We start from the raw sequence: 12570 nt of genomic DNA on the forward strand, positions 1-12570 counted from the left end.
CTGCCTGTGTGTGTATCTGTGTGTGTGTGTGTGTGTGTGTGTGTGTGTGTGTGTGTGTGTGTGTGTGTGTGTGGTTGAATGGGAGTAAGTGAGTGCGTGCAGAGGGGGGATGGTTGAGGGGACAGCTGTAACGGAATCACTTCATAAGTGAAATACCACTCCCTGTACAATAGCCAGCCACAAACCAGAGCTGTGGTGCAAATGTTTTTCCAACATGGCATGGATCTATCCCTGCATACTGAGATTAAAAAATGCATTTTTCACTTCCTTCAAACGAGAAACCAAAGAAGGTTATGACTGGTACGCTCAGGGTTTGGGGTCTCAGATGCACTTCACGCAAACAATTTCGAACAACGTTGGCTGCTTTTATGAACTTTAAAACCCGGAGATTTATGTTTCCAGTGCTGGAGTGCCGTCAGCATTGCTAGAGCTTGAGTTGATGATCACATATGTCTTCCCTGCTGTTTCACCATTTCATTTTGGAGACAAGTTTACCAAGACAGGCATCAGAATGCCTGTGTCAATGAAGACAGTCTATTGAGGGGCAGATAAAGGGTGCTAAAATGCATTCGTTCTACATAGTTTCACATGCTGAGAGCTATTTTGCATCCCCCTGAAGAGTTAAGATTCAATAGCCTCCAACCCTGAATTTGTAGAATGGCCTTATTGAGGAGGCTGAGGGGATGAACTACATTCCAGAGGCCTGCTGGGAGAAAACAAGATGGCCGTGTGTGACATGTGGCTTTGTTGGCGGGCGAGGGATGTCTCTCATGGCCATCAGGGTGTCAGAACTGGTTACCTCTAATCGCGCCTGATAGGCGGAGAGGGCCTGGGCACAACCGCAGGGCCTCGTGATTCAAATCACAACCGCTTACAAAAAACGCACCATGACCACACATTGACAGATTAACATTCCGCATTTTTAACTCATATCTCAGGAGCTGTGAACAAGCGGCGGCAAACTCCCTCCCAGATTCCAGATCACATTGTTCGACCTTTTTTCCCTCGCACCCTCCGTGATGTGAACCTGAGGGAACAGCAGCATTGGAATGTCCGAGAGGGAATTCCTCTGAATGGCCGTTTGACCTGACTCACCACTTAGTGTCAGCACAAGGAACACACTCAATCATTAACAACTGGACCATGGTGACCGCTGACTAGAATGGCTGTTGTGACCCAGGCCTCATGACTGGCATGGCCACTTACATACACAGGCAGGGAAATCCTATGGCCCTGATTCCACCATTAGCCATGACCTTCCTATTACAATGATGGAAAGGAAGCTTGGGAGGTATTTTGTTTGAGTTGTCAGCTGCTATTTGGATGAATGAGTTATCACCATGGTAATGATCTGTTGGGTGCTGGTGTGACGCTTAAATAGTGTTTGTTACTGAAGAAACAGCTCTGTAATTTGTAAGCCAGGTGGAACCATGAAACAAATGTACTTGTTTTTTGCACATACTCTGCTTTTGTGTTAACTTTGTAACCAGGAATGTGCGGATCCAACTTTTTCCTTCCCAAAACCCCTTCAGATACTTCAGCTCAGGGTATGTGGAGCAGTATATGACATTCAGAGCATTTGTAATGCTGCATTCAGGTGCTCCTTGGATGGTCCCAATTTCCAAGTTGCAGTGTTGTTCTTCTGACTTTGGTGTGTTCATGAGCTTTGAGTCATACTGTAGAAACAATATGGAAGCTATCAATCAGATGCAGGGTTCACGTTAGCCGGCATATGTCAGCTTTTTGATGGTATCATGTATAGTTGTCCGGCAGATGAAAATGGCCAAAATGTCCGTTCGAAAAAAGTGTAACATATTAAATAGCCTAATATTGTGTGGCCTATGAGATAGCGAGAGACAATTTAAACATAAACTTAGATTATGCCGTCTAGATTATTGGATATTAATTACCAATGGATCTATTTATCCACTGAAGCCGTACGGAGTGTGTCCCTGTCTCTTCAGAGCGTACACCACAGCAATCCCGGTCTTCCCCTTAGCGTGCTCAGTGTAGTTATGGATTAGCATCACAAATCACGTTCCCCAGGAAGACTTTCAACCCTCTGTGGGTCCCCTTGTAGAACAGACCAGAGATTTGCTTTACTCCACCATGGAGAGCCCGACGGTGGATAGCTGGCTTGGTGACTTACAGTGACACTTTGTGCACCGAGCTTTCCTTCTTCGCCTTTGCCACTAAACCTGTCATTAGCCACTCAGTTCAATGGACCACGTCTTCAAGTGTTTTATTGCTGTTTAAATGTAGGCTGGTATTTGGCTATTCAAATTTAGGTCTACTAGTCGTTCTATGTATATGGCAGTAATACTGGAATATTAACAGCCACATCAACCGTCAAAAAAAAGACGTCTAGCGTAAACCCTGATCAGATGTGTTGTATTTTTTTCTTTGCTTAGAGCGTTTAAACAACATGTTGATAACAGTTTGAAGCTTTATATTACAAACTGATTTATCCAAGACTTGTTACTGCATGAGTACACAGGACGCCTGCACTAACCACTGAGCCACTGGGTGCTCCATGAATAACTTCTCTAACTAATCTCGAGCCCTTTTAAACAGGAATTGTGCAAATTTGCAGGAAAGCCCAATCAGTCTTCTTTCAGCATTGGCAGTATAAAAACAAAATCGGGGAGTGCAGCAAAATGCCGCCTGCCTACTTTTGTTCATACAGAATGTGCCTTTTTCGGGGCAATGGGGGGCGTGAGCAGGTAACAAAACGTGTAGCTCAGCGTGTGACGTAAACAGTGACGTACTCCATGGGAAGCCGTGGCTGGTCAGTCCTTCGGCGATTCTCTCATAAGTCGGCCTGTCCTTCATCGTCCCCGTCATCTGACGGTTAATGGCCTCCTGGTTTGCGAGGGCAAGGAGGGTGTGCAATTCCTTGTCTACTCAGTTGCTCATCTTTACAGTGTCTGTCAGGTTTGCATTTCTCTCTTGCTACTAGCTGCTCGCTAATTCCTGCTATCAGCTGTTTCCCGTTTATCCACCGCCAGTGGGTCGCACGTGCGGCGTCATCAACAGCTCCTCCCACAAGCCATCAACAGCCCCTCCCGTTGCGGAAGGCCGCCTCGCTCTTTTCAAACTAAAAGGTTCCGCCAATATGTTTACCCTGTGAGGTGGAAAATTGGGCACCTCGGATCAACTCGCCAATCCAGCTCTGTGTGTCTAAACGCTCGCAGCTTGCCGGCAAAACGGCCCAACATTCGCGGAAAATCTGTCAGTGTAAAAAAGGCTTTGGTCACTCTACGTGGACAGTGACTAACACTTACAACCTAATACCATATTACAAATTACATATGAAAAGAAAATTGACCTGCAACATGTGAATCAATAAAAAGTTTATTACCCACAAACAAACATTTTTTTTTGACTGCCATGTTTCTGCAAAAATTTCGTCAACTTGCCAACTGGTCTACTAAAACTGTCTCAGACTTTCTGAGTTGTTGTTCGGACTTAAGGGGGCGTTTTCTCAGTAGGAAACTAATTTTTCCAATTATTCCAACACCACATGGATGCAGGGTACAATTCAGAGTAAGAGCCAGGATTTTTTGCACACGGCTCTCAACATGGAGATGGCTGGGCTGGCAGTTAGCAGCTTACTGGGATTTTCAGTGTAGATAAGATGAGGCCAAGCATTGTTAAGCCATTAAAAACGCAGTCCTGTTTTTAACAATGTGCCTTTTAGAGAGCTGTGACTGAATTAATATAAGTTGTAATTGATAGCAAATATAAGAGACACTGAAACTGTACCCATGAGAATAGATGTGATCAATTGGAAGGGACTGTTGTACCCTGTGTGTAACTTCTTTATAAATCAATGAGTTCCAGATCCTTGGTCGTTTTGCTCTGTATTTCCAGTCCACGGCCAGTTTGAGTTCATGTCAGCTACAATGGATTTCAACAGTGACCACTTTTCACAGTGGAAAAAATGTCCATACAAACTTCTCCAATCACTGCTGCAACAATATCCAGTTCTCCACTCTCCATCTGTATGCTCAGCGTGCTCCAAACACTCATATTTTCACCCAGAATATGGCTAAACACACAACTTCCAAGCTTTTTCCTCTATAATGTTACAGCTCATTTCCCACTGTGATGAAAAACACTTGTAAGTCACAAAATATTAACATTACTGATCACACTGGAGGCCATACCAGAACCCTCATTCACAAAACACAGCTTGAAACAAAGTCAACAACAAAGCAATGAAAATATGAAAAAATGTTAAAGAGAGACTGCTGTACAGCTTTGATAACTGAAATACTTGTAACAAATTCCACGTGTTTATGCAGCGACTAATTATATCGACCGCTAAAAGCATTCCATAAACCACAAACAGTGTCCAAATGTAAAATGTATGGCAATTGGACCATCTTCAAATGAATAGTTAAGCTGTGACATTTGTAATACTCATTCGGCCAGTTCAGAAAGCTTTGGTTGGCTGATAAGTTTAGTTCCTTGTCTCACACATGATTTCTGTGACTTCTGATATTGTTATTATAAATTTAAAATAAATCAGAGTTGAACTGATATAAAAATAAGCCAGATTTACACTGTGTACTGAAATGGTGTTGCAGTCTGGTAAAAATGTAAGCAGGTAGATCCTTAAATCTGCAATTGCCTCAAACAAATGACAGTGAAAGCAGCATCTGGTGGAGTTTTAGCACACGTGGCTGCCAACAGTGTGAGGCCTCCCTTCACCACTTTGACCACACGCGGCTCCCCTATAGCTCTTCTGGCACAGAACCATAACAGTATGCCATATCTCTTTTTCACGTGATGTATCCACCACCGTCCTCTTGCGCAATCCACAAGGTCTTTATGTGGATTGCGAGTGATAGTGGGTTGATTCTAGACATAAGACTCTTTCCATGAGGGTCGCGGTGGTGCACCTGTTTATCCAAAGCCCAGAAAATGTCAGAGCTACTGTGGTAGACGATGCCTTGTCTTTTCGAGTCAGAGCGAGTGTCAGTGAGTGTCTGAGACATCTCATTGCTTCGCCAAAATTGCAGAGCGGAGTTTTGCTCTCCACACGAAAACATGCCCTGTTGGTTTCATTTGATATCTGATCACAGATTATGTTCCCCAGTCATAATTAGGAAATATCTCTTTCAAACATTTTGTGCCAGCAACATTATATTATGGTTAAAGGAAACCATTCCTGCAATGTCGAAACAGCAGCGCTGAAAAAAATGTCACTTTTGAAAAATGTACTCAAGTGTTCACTCGCAATGGAGGCTTGTGTTATTTTTTTTTTTTTTTTCTATGAGCACCCAAATTAGTTTAACCAGCGCTTGTCAACAGCCAAACCATCAAATAACTTACATGCAACATATTTGGAACCAAATGCGAGCGAGCTACCACAACAACTCTAACAAAACCAAGCTCTCTACAGGCAGGGGGCCGTAAATGAGTAGAAATAATGACACAACGCCACCCAGAAACAGCTGTTGGGGAATGATGGGAAAGGAAAATGGACTGACAGAGCAGTGGGGACGCATGTGGGGTCCTTTTCAGGGCTGGGGAGGAGGAACCTGTGAAAGGGCCTGCCACGGGGGAGAAAGGAGCCCCTCATGGCCCATTGTGCATGAATGCTCCAACCTCTAGACCTGTCTCTCCAGCTCCAGCCATCAGCCTCCCTCCTGACCCATTCTCATTACCCAGGCTCGCCTGCTCTCACCCAGTAGGAATGTTTGTTTGTGTTTGTGTACCTCTTTCGCTTTCTTTCACCTCTGTTGTGACCCCTTTGACACTTAAGATCTGCAAACCTTTCCACATAACCACATATTGCTTTATAATGGGAGAGGAAAACATCCTCAAATTCAAATACACATGCATGCAAGGTGTTTCCAGTTTATAATGTTCGTCTATTTTCATGGTTTGCATTTAGCATTTATAGCATTAGCATTTAGCATTTAATAGCATTGAATGTCTTCTACAGCATACAAATCTACAATGTAAAACACTTGTCCTGCATTTACCTTTTTTCTTCCTTCAAATAATTAGGAAATACATGAACAATACATTTGATGACATGATGACATTATTTTTGATTACAAAAAGGAAGGACTGAATGTGATTTCAGTTTGACTGTAATTGCTGATATCGCTAAAAAGATGTCCAACAAACGAAGGAATACAAATCGATCACATAGTCGTGCAACTTTGAACCAAACCCCCAGGTCAGCCAAACTTATTTGGAAAGAGAAAAGGAATGCTTACTACTGTAAGTTCACTGTTTGACTTCCTTTTCTTTTCCTCTTGTAAACATCCATCACAATTTACAGGCTGACTTCTTGGCTAACCTCTGACCTACTTGCTGAACTACTTGATGTTTTTCTTTTGGATGCACTGATTCGACTTTTACTCTACTCATACCCATTTTTCTGCTGTGTTACTGAAATTCAAGGTATCTACTGAGTACTAATCTGATGCCAGTGCTCTCTTTTTCCAAATTTAAATTTGTATATTGCTCTGTGGAGCTTATTGGAATTGTTTTTAATGTAACATGAAGCCAAATGTTGCCATGTCATTAAAACCTGGGTCTATGGCCTGTCATGACTGAATTATGTGACTTCTTAGCAAAACACAAGATGTCAGTGCAGATCCGTCGCACTATAGCTAAAACTTGATCTACTTACTAAGGTCATTATCGGCCTAGTATCGGTGTGGCATATTGGGTTAGTGCATCCCTAGTTTTTCTGTGCATTGAGGGATTATTACTAACATTTTGTGTGCTTATTGTTCGTTTTTCAAATAAGGTGGTTTAGATAACCTGGCTAACCTGTTGGCTTGTTTATAACCTGTAACCTATAATCTGGTCATCTGACCACTTGTGTTTCCTTCCTTATTGAACATCATTGCAATGTCATTATGTTCTCAGATCTAAGCTATTAATGTGAGACTACAGTGCTGTCATTACGGACAGAAATGATGGCCACAACTGTAAAAATAAGACTTAATAATAAGTTGTAATAAACAGTAGTAATCCTTAAAGTTGAAGATAGAGTGCAGGATGTTCACATATAAATAAACATCCTAAACATTAAAGCCTATATCAAACAAGTTCACGCAATGCTGAAGCCTATTGCCAACATGGAAAGCTCTCATTTGTCAGTAGACCTAAAATAGTTCATGTTGGGCATCTGTGCCGACGTTCCTGTGCAGGGGCACTTGAAGTGATGTATTTAAAGTCAACCATCCTGAGCAAAATGGGGCATGGATTAATTTATTTATTTTACCTTACATTTGTGTTGTTTTTTCTGTTTGGCACTGCTTTTCGTTTTGTTTTTCTCAAAGCTTTATCTGTATTTGGGGAGTTTTTCCTTATCCGCTGTGAGGGTCCAAAGGACAGAGGGATGTCGTATGCTGTGAAGCCCTGTGAGGCAAATTGTGATTTGTGATATTGGGCTTTATAAATAAAATTGAAAATTGAATATTTAGCAGATTCTGGTGTTTTTGTCTGATACTATGCATGCTAACAGTTTGAAATAAAGATTTAAATGATATGATATAATGGCAAAGGAACACATGCTCAGTGGTCAGCTCTACTGTACACAATTTCAGTTTTTTCAGGCCTGTACTAGCATGACAAATTAAAATGCAGAATTCTTGGGTTTGAGGTCCTACAATACACAAATGGCAATAACTCAATATGACAGGGAAAACATGAAATACCCTGTACTGTTTCTCTAACTGCATATGGCCACCCTCTACCTATTTTATGAATCTCCATTCATCAGCCTCAATTTCATGCAGACTCAGCTTGACTTTGATAATTGAGTCTTCCATGCCATGTCTTTATATTGTGGCTATCCAGCACTGCCATCACGGGGCCTCTAAGTACCAAGTGTTGAGCTTGCAGATTGTTTTGCTTATACATCCAGCCTCTAATCTGCAAGATTTATACCTCGTCCCACCCCTGTAATTAACAGACTTCCTAATAACTCACCTCATACATTTATAACATTTACTATCCCCACATATCAGGACACAACAGGACCTATTGAGATGTCAGCTTCAAACTGAAAACATGAGGTGGTTGCCATGGTGACAGTCATCACTCATATTCCTCTAAAACCAACTCCGCTTCAAGCTGCGTTCGCTATTTATTCTTCAGCCAGATCTAAAGATCTCTCTGAGGCAACTTCAAGTAGCATATTTTAGGAAAGATAAAAGAAGGGATATGACCCAAGAACAGGATTACTGTGGGTCACAAATCACAGTTTGTTTAGCTGTGATGTTACTCAGCCAACTTATATAATAAGCTCAATCAAAGAAAGATGAATACACATGTAAAAGAAGCCGCGGACATCTTCTGTCAGAATTAGCCGATCCTAATGCGACAAAGCACACCCAGGAAGTCCAGATCATCGACACTGCCGAGTTTCACCCATGCTGTCATGGACCCCGACAACCACAGCACGTCAACCAGTAGTCTGAGGCAGGCTTTGGGGTCAACTCTCTGCCCGTGGCTCAGCGTAGCAGCACAAGTGTCTGGTCAGACCCGCTGGTCAGGCACCACGCCCTGCCAACAACCACCGTCTGACAGCTGCTGTTGCCTCACCAACCTGAGCGCATGGGAAAAGTCCACAGAGAGCCAAGCAGACGGTTGGGACATGACAAGACAGGAGTGCCCTATCACATTGTCTCCACGTGCAGCAGCTTGTATTCTTAAATGGTCTGAGTGATGAGAGGTGTAACTGCAGGTTGCAGGCCAGAAAACTGGCAGAAGTTAAAAATGGATTTAACCGCTGCTCTAAGACAGACCTAATAGCACTTCCCAATGAGGTCTAATGCGTTTATGTATTTGTGGATTACGTTTTATTGCAATTCAGCTCAATAAAACAGAGAAATATAAGGGTAGAAGTTTTCTTTGGAAGCATGCTATACAGGTCCATATGCAGAAACCATGATACTCAGAATTAGAAACACATTAATTTTTCCTCTGCTTTCTGCCCAAGCCCGCTAATTGATAGAACATATCCGAAAACTGGTAAGGTGATCCGAAAATGAACATACGGAGCAACTATTCTTTAAAACCACGTTTCATTTCAGATGTTGTGGGTGGCTAATGAAAATCATCACTGAACAAATTCAAAGTAAGGAATTTATTTTTACTGATCTTTCAAAACATAAAACAAAGATTTTGCTTTGCTAATATAAGAACATAAATTTGATTTGTTGTGTTTACAAAACTCAAAGCGAATGATCTGATTAACACCATATAATGAACCATTTCGCTCTGTTATGTTCTTATTAGATTTACAACACATATGGCACTTCATAGACGTGTTATACTCTCCCACCCACAGAAGTTAACCGGTTGAAAAAACAAGACTTCTTCACAGAATGGCTTGAAAGTACTATTCAGATGAACTATAAATAATTCTTAACACCAAGTTCTAGCTTAAAGCAAAACCTGTACCCTGTTTCTCAGAAGCAATATCGAATTAAATTACTTTGTGGTTGCACACAGCTTTCTGCATCCAAAAACATTGGGTTGTTTTGGTGCCAGTGAGGTTTCTGCTAACAGGCTGACACCTGCACTGCAAATAAAATGATTACTCACATTGCTGACTGAAACTGACTAATGGAACATGCTTCAAGCGTGTCTTACCAGTGCAATGTTTATGCATTACTTAAGTATTATTGGTACCCTAGGTATGTAACAGCTGTAAATATAAAGGTTAATTCAAAATGATTAATGTTAAATCAGATAATAAAAGATATGCATTGTGTAAGCCCTTTGCAGAGCAAAAATATCTGCCGTCTTGTTTCTTAGTGTAATAGTTTGACATTTTGGGAAGCACAGTATGCATTGCTTATCTTCAGGCAGAGCTAGGCAAGCTGCTTCCAGTCTTTATGCTAAGCTAAACTAACTGGCTGCTATCTGGCTGCCGGCTATAACCATGTACTCAACCCAGTTGCTGGAAAAATGTTGACATTGTATGTTTTTGCAAACCATGGATTTGTTACATTTGTATGTTACTATGTAGTGGATTTGTTGAAACTTAACATTCCAACACTGCCATGGTTAGTGCATGGTTAGGGTAAGGCACAAAAAAACTCTTGGGAATACTTAGGAAGAGATCATGTTTTAAAGTAAAATACCTGGTTTTGTGGCACAGTTCTGGCTGGAAATGGCACTATCTGGTGTTTAAACAGCGATGGGTTGGTAAAAAAAAACAATGTTTGGTGGCTAAGAAGCTGCTGGAAACACAGTGATGGCTAGCTAAAAAAAAAAAAAAGGTTTTGTTGCTTGTTGGTCTCAAACAGTAGTCTGCAGATTGGCAGGCTCACTTGGATGTCACGCCATCCACCATACCCTCCACATCCTGATGACAGTCAGCACATATACTACGTCACTTTAGATGTGATACGAATGAAATGTACAAATGTAACATATTTGCAGTTTGCAAAAATGTACAATGCCAGCATTTTCATCTGACGGATAGATATGACAGTGCTATCGAGCTCTTCATCTTGCTCTCAACAAGATATTTCCCAAAATGTCTGTTGCTTTTTATTGGTTAAACAATATGGTTGACTAAACAACTAGACAGGTCATTTAGAAAAAAAGCTGCAGGTTTTCTCATAGACTCTGGATCCTTCCTCTAGATCTTCTCCCTGGTAACTCTGGTGGGGTATTAAGAGAAGGAGAGGAGCTTGGAAGAGGACTGTCAGTGCCAGAGCTTTGCCTTAAACAAAGACATGTGTTACCAAAGGGATGTCAGCCTGCCCGCTCCCCAACACTGTGTAACTCAATCTCCCCACATTCTCATCCACTGAGGGGGGTTCTTAGGAAGAAAGGGTTAAGTATGTTGATCAAAGGCTCAATGATGGACCAAAGGACTTCTCTAGATCATCAGTGTGACCTCGGTGCATCCATCAGCCATTAGGACGTCAGGACTGCGGCGAGGCAAGGCCCAGTTGGTGTGGAGGCAGTGGAAGGGGGGCGGGGGGGGGCTGAGGGTCTTTTGGAGCTGGGGTGCTGACGGGCCTGTGTGGTAGATGGGGAGCTGGTGGGGGGAAACAGGACCCACAGAGACAAGAAAAAGAGGGGAAAAACTGGGAGGAGGGTTTGGCGGATTAAAGCCCCAACCAGCCTTTAACTTCTCCCAAACCACATGGAGCTGGTGTCCAATGCCCTACATATTCAAAGGCATGTACACTAGCCCACTTCCAGCCGGTGACACAGATGGAGACAGAAATATACAAGCGCCGGGCAACCAGTTTCTCTGATGTTGCTTTCCATGCGGTGCGCTCTGCTGACAGACTGAGTTAGCCATCAACTCTCTGAGCGGGAGATGGACAAGTTCACTTGTGTTAAGCAAACTTTGTCACCATGCTGCTCATCATTACCTGCCACAAACGCTTAAAATCTGGAGTACTTGTTGGGTTTGACACAGCTGAAAAATCCATTAAAAGTTGTAAGATAATTAGTATGAACAACAGGGCCCAGTGTTTCTTACAGCGTGCTGAGCTACATGTTGAGTTGGAGCTGTTTGTGTGTTGTTCCGGTGACCTTCCATCCCCATGGAAAAGCAAAGGATTCAGCAGAACTTTCCATGTATGTGACCCACACCATGGAACCTCTTCACCTCCACCACTGCTCTTTCCACAGGCGAGACAGGGAAGGATGATACACTGGCACAGAATCTCACTGGCACTGGCTGTGTGCTGGGGTTGGCTATTCCTGGACTATTCTTTGGACCCGACTCTAAAGTGTCGCTCTTTAGTGGAGAAAAAGAGTAATCGACTCATTGCCGGTGTTTAAACTTGTTGATTTACAGTAGCAAAGTAACTAACTCTGTCTCTCTGTGAGCTTGGAGATGGAGTGAAGTTGCTCGAGGTGAGCAAATTACTTCAAGACTGATTTTTGGAACTTGTTGACAACAATTGCGTGCTGTGTAAGTTAACCAAAACATAAAAATGCCAATATTTTCCAAGTGGCAGCTGTAGAGTGTCAAGTTCTGTGGTCTCAGCTGTGTAGCATATTGATGTTGTTTTATCAGAACAGATCATTTAGAGTACAGCGCTTGGAGCCTTTCTGAGTTTCTATGGTTTGGACTGAGTTAATTCTTCAGTTTTAGTGAGTTCAGTTTATTATTTGCAGCATTAACTTGAAATGCCAAATTCAATTTGCTAAAAAGATGAATCATGGTTTAGAGAAATGAATTGCTGAGCAATTAGCTGTAAAAATTCATACTGTGTCCTTGGAAATCCTGCACCTCAGTATATGTTAAAAGCAACAGGCCATGGAAAATGTATTTCCAAGACATAATTTGCGATCATCCTCGTGAAAATTGTAATTTGCCTCCCCCAGAACGTTTGTCTTCTGCTTAGTCTCACAGAGGGTGAGGGGTGAAGTGCTAAGAAAAAGGCCCTTAAGGGTCTTGTAGTTTTTCCCTAGGTGGAGTCTGCTTTTAGAACCCCGACCTCACTTCATGAAAACAAAACGTGAGGAGGAAAATAACCTCAAGGCGAAGCCGTGGCCGAGCCAACCACTGGACACTGAGCAGCACAAAAGCGCGTGTGGGCTGTCCTCGAACTC

The sequence above is a fragment of the Epinephelus fuscoguttatus genome, linkage group LG4 (assembly GCF_011397635.1).
Source record: "Epinephelus fuscoguttatus linkage group LG4, E.fuscoguttatus.final_Chr_v1".
In the NCBI taxonomy this organism is placed as follows: Eukaryota; Metazoa; Chordata; class Actinopteri; order Perciformes; family Serranidae; genus Epinephelus; species Epinephelus fuscoguttatus.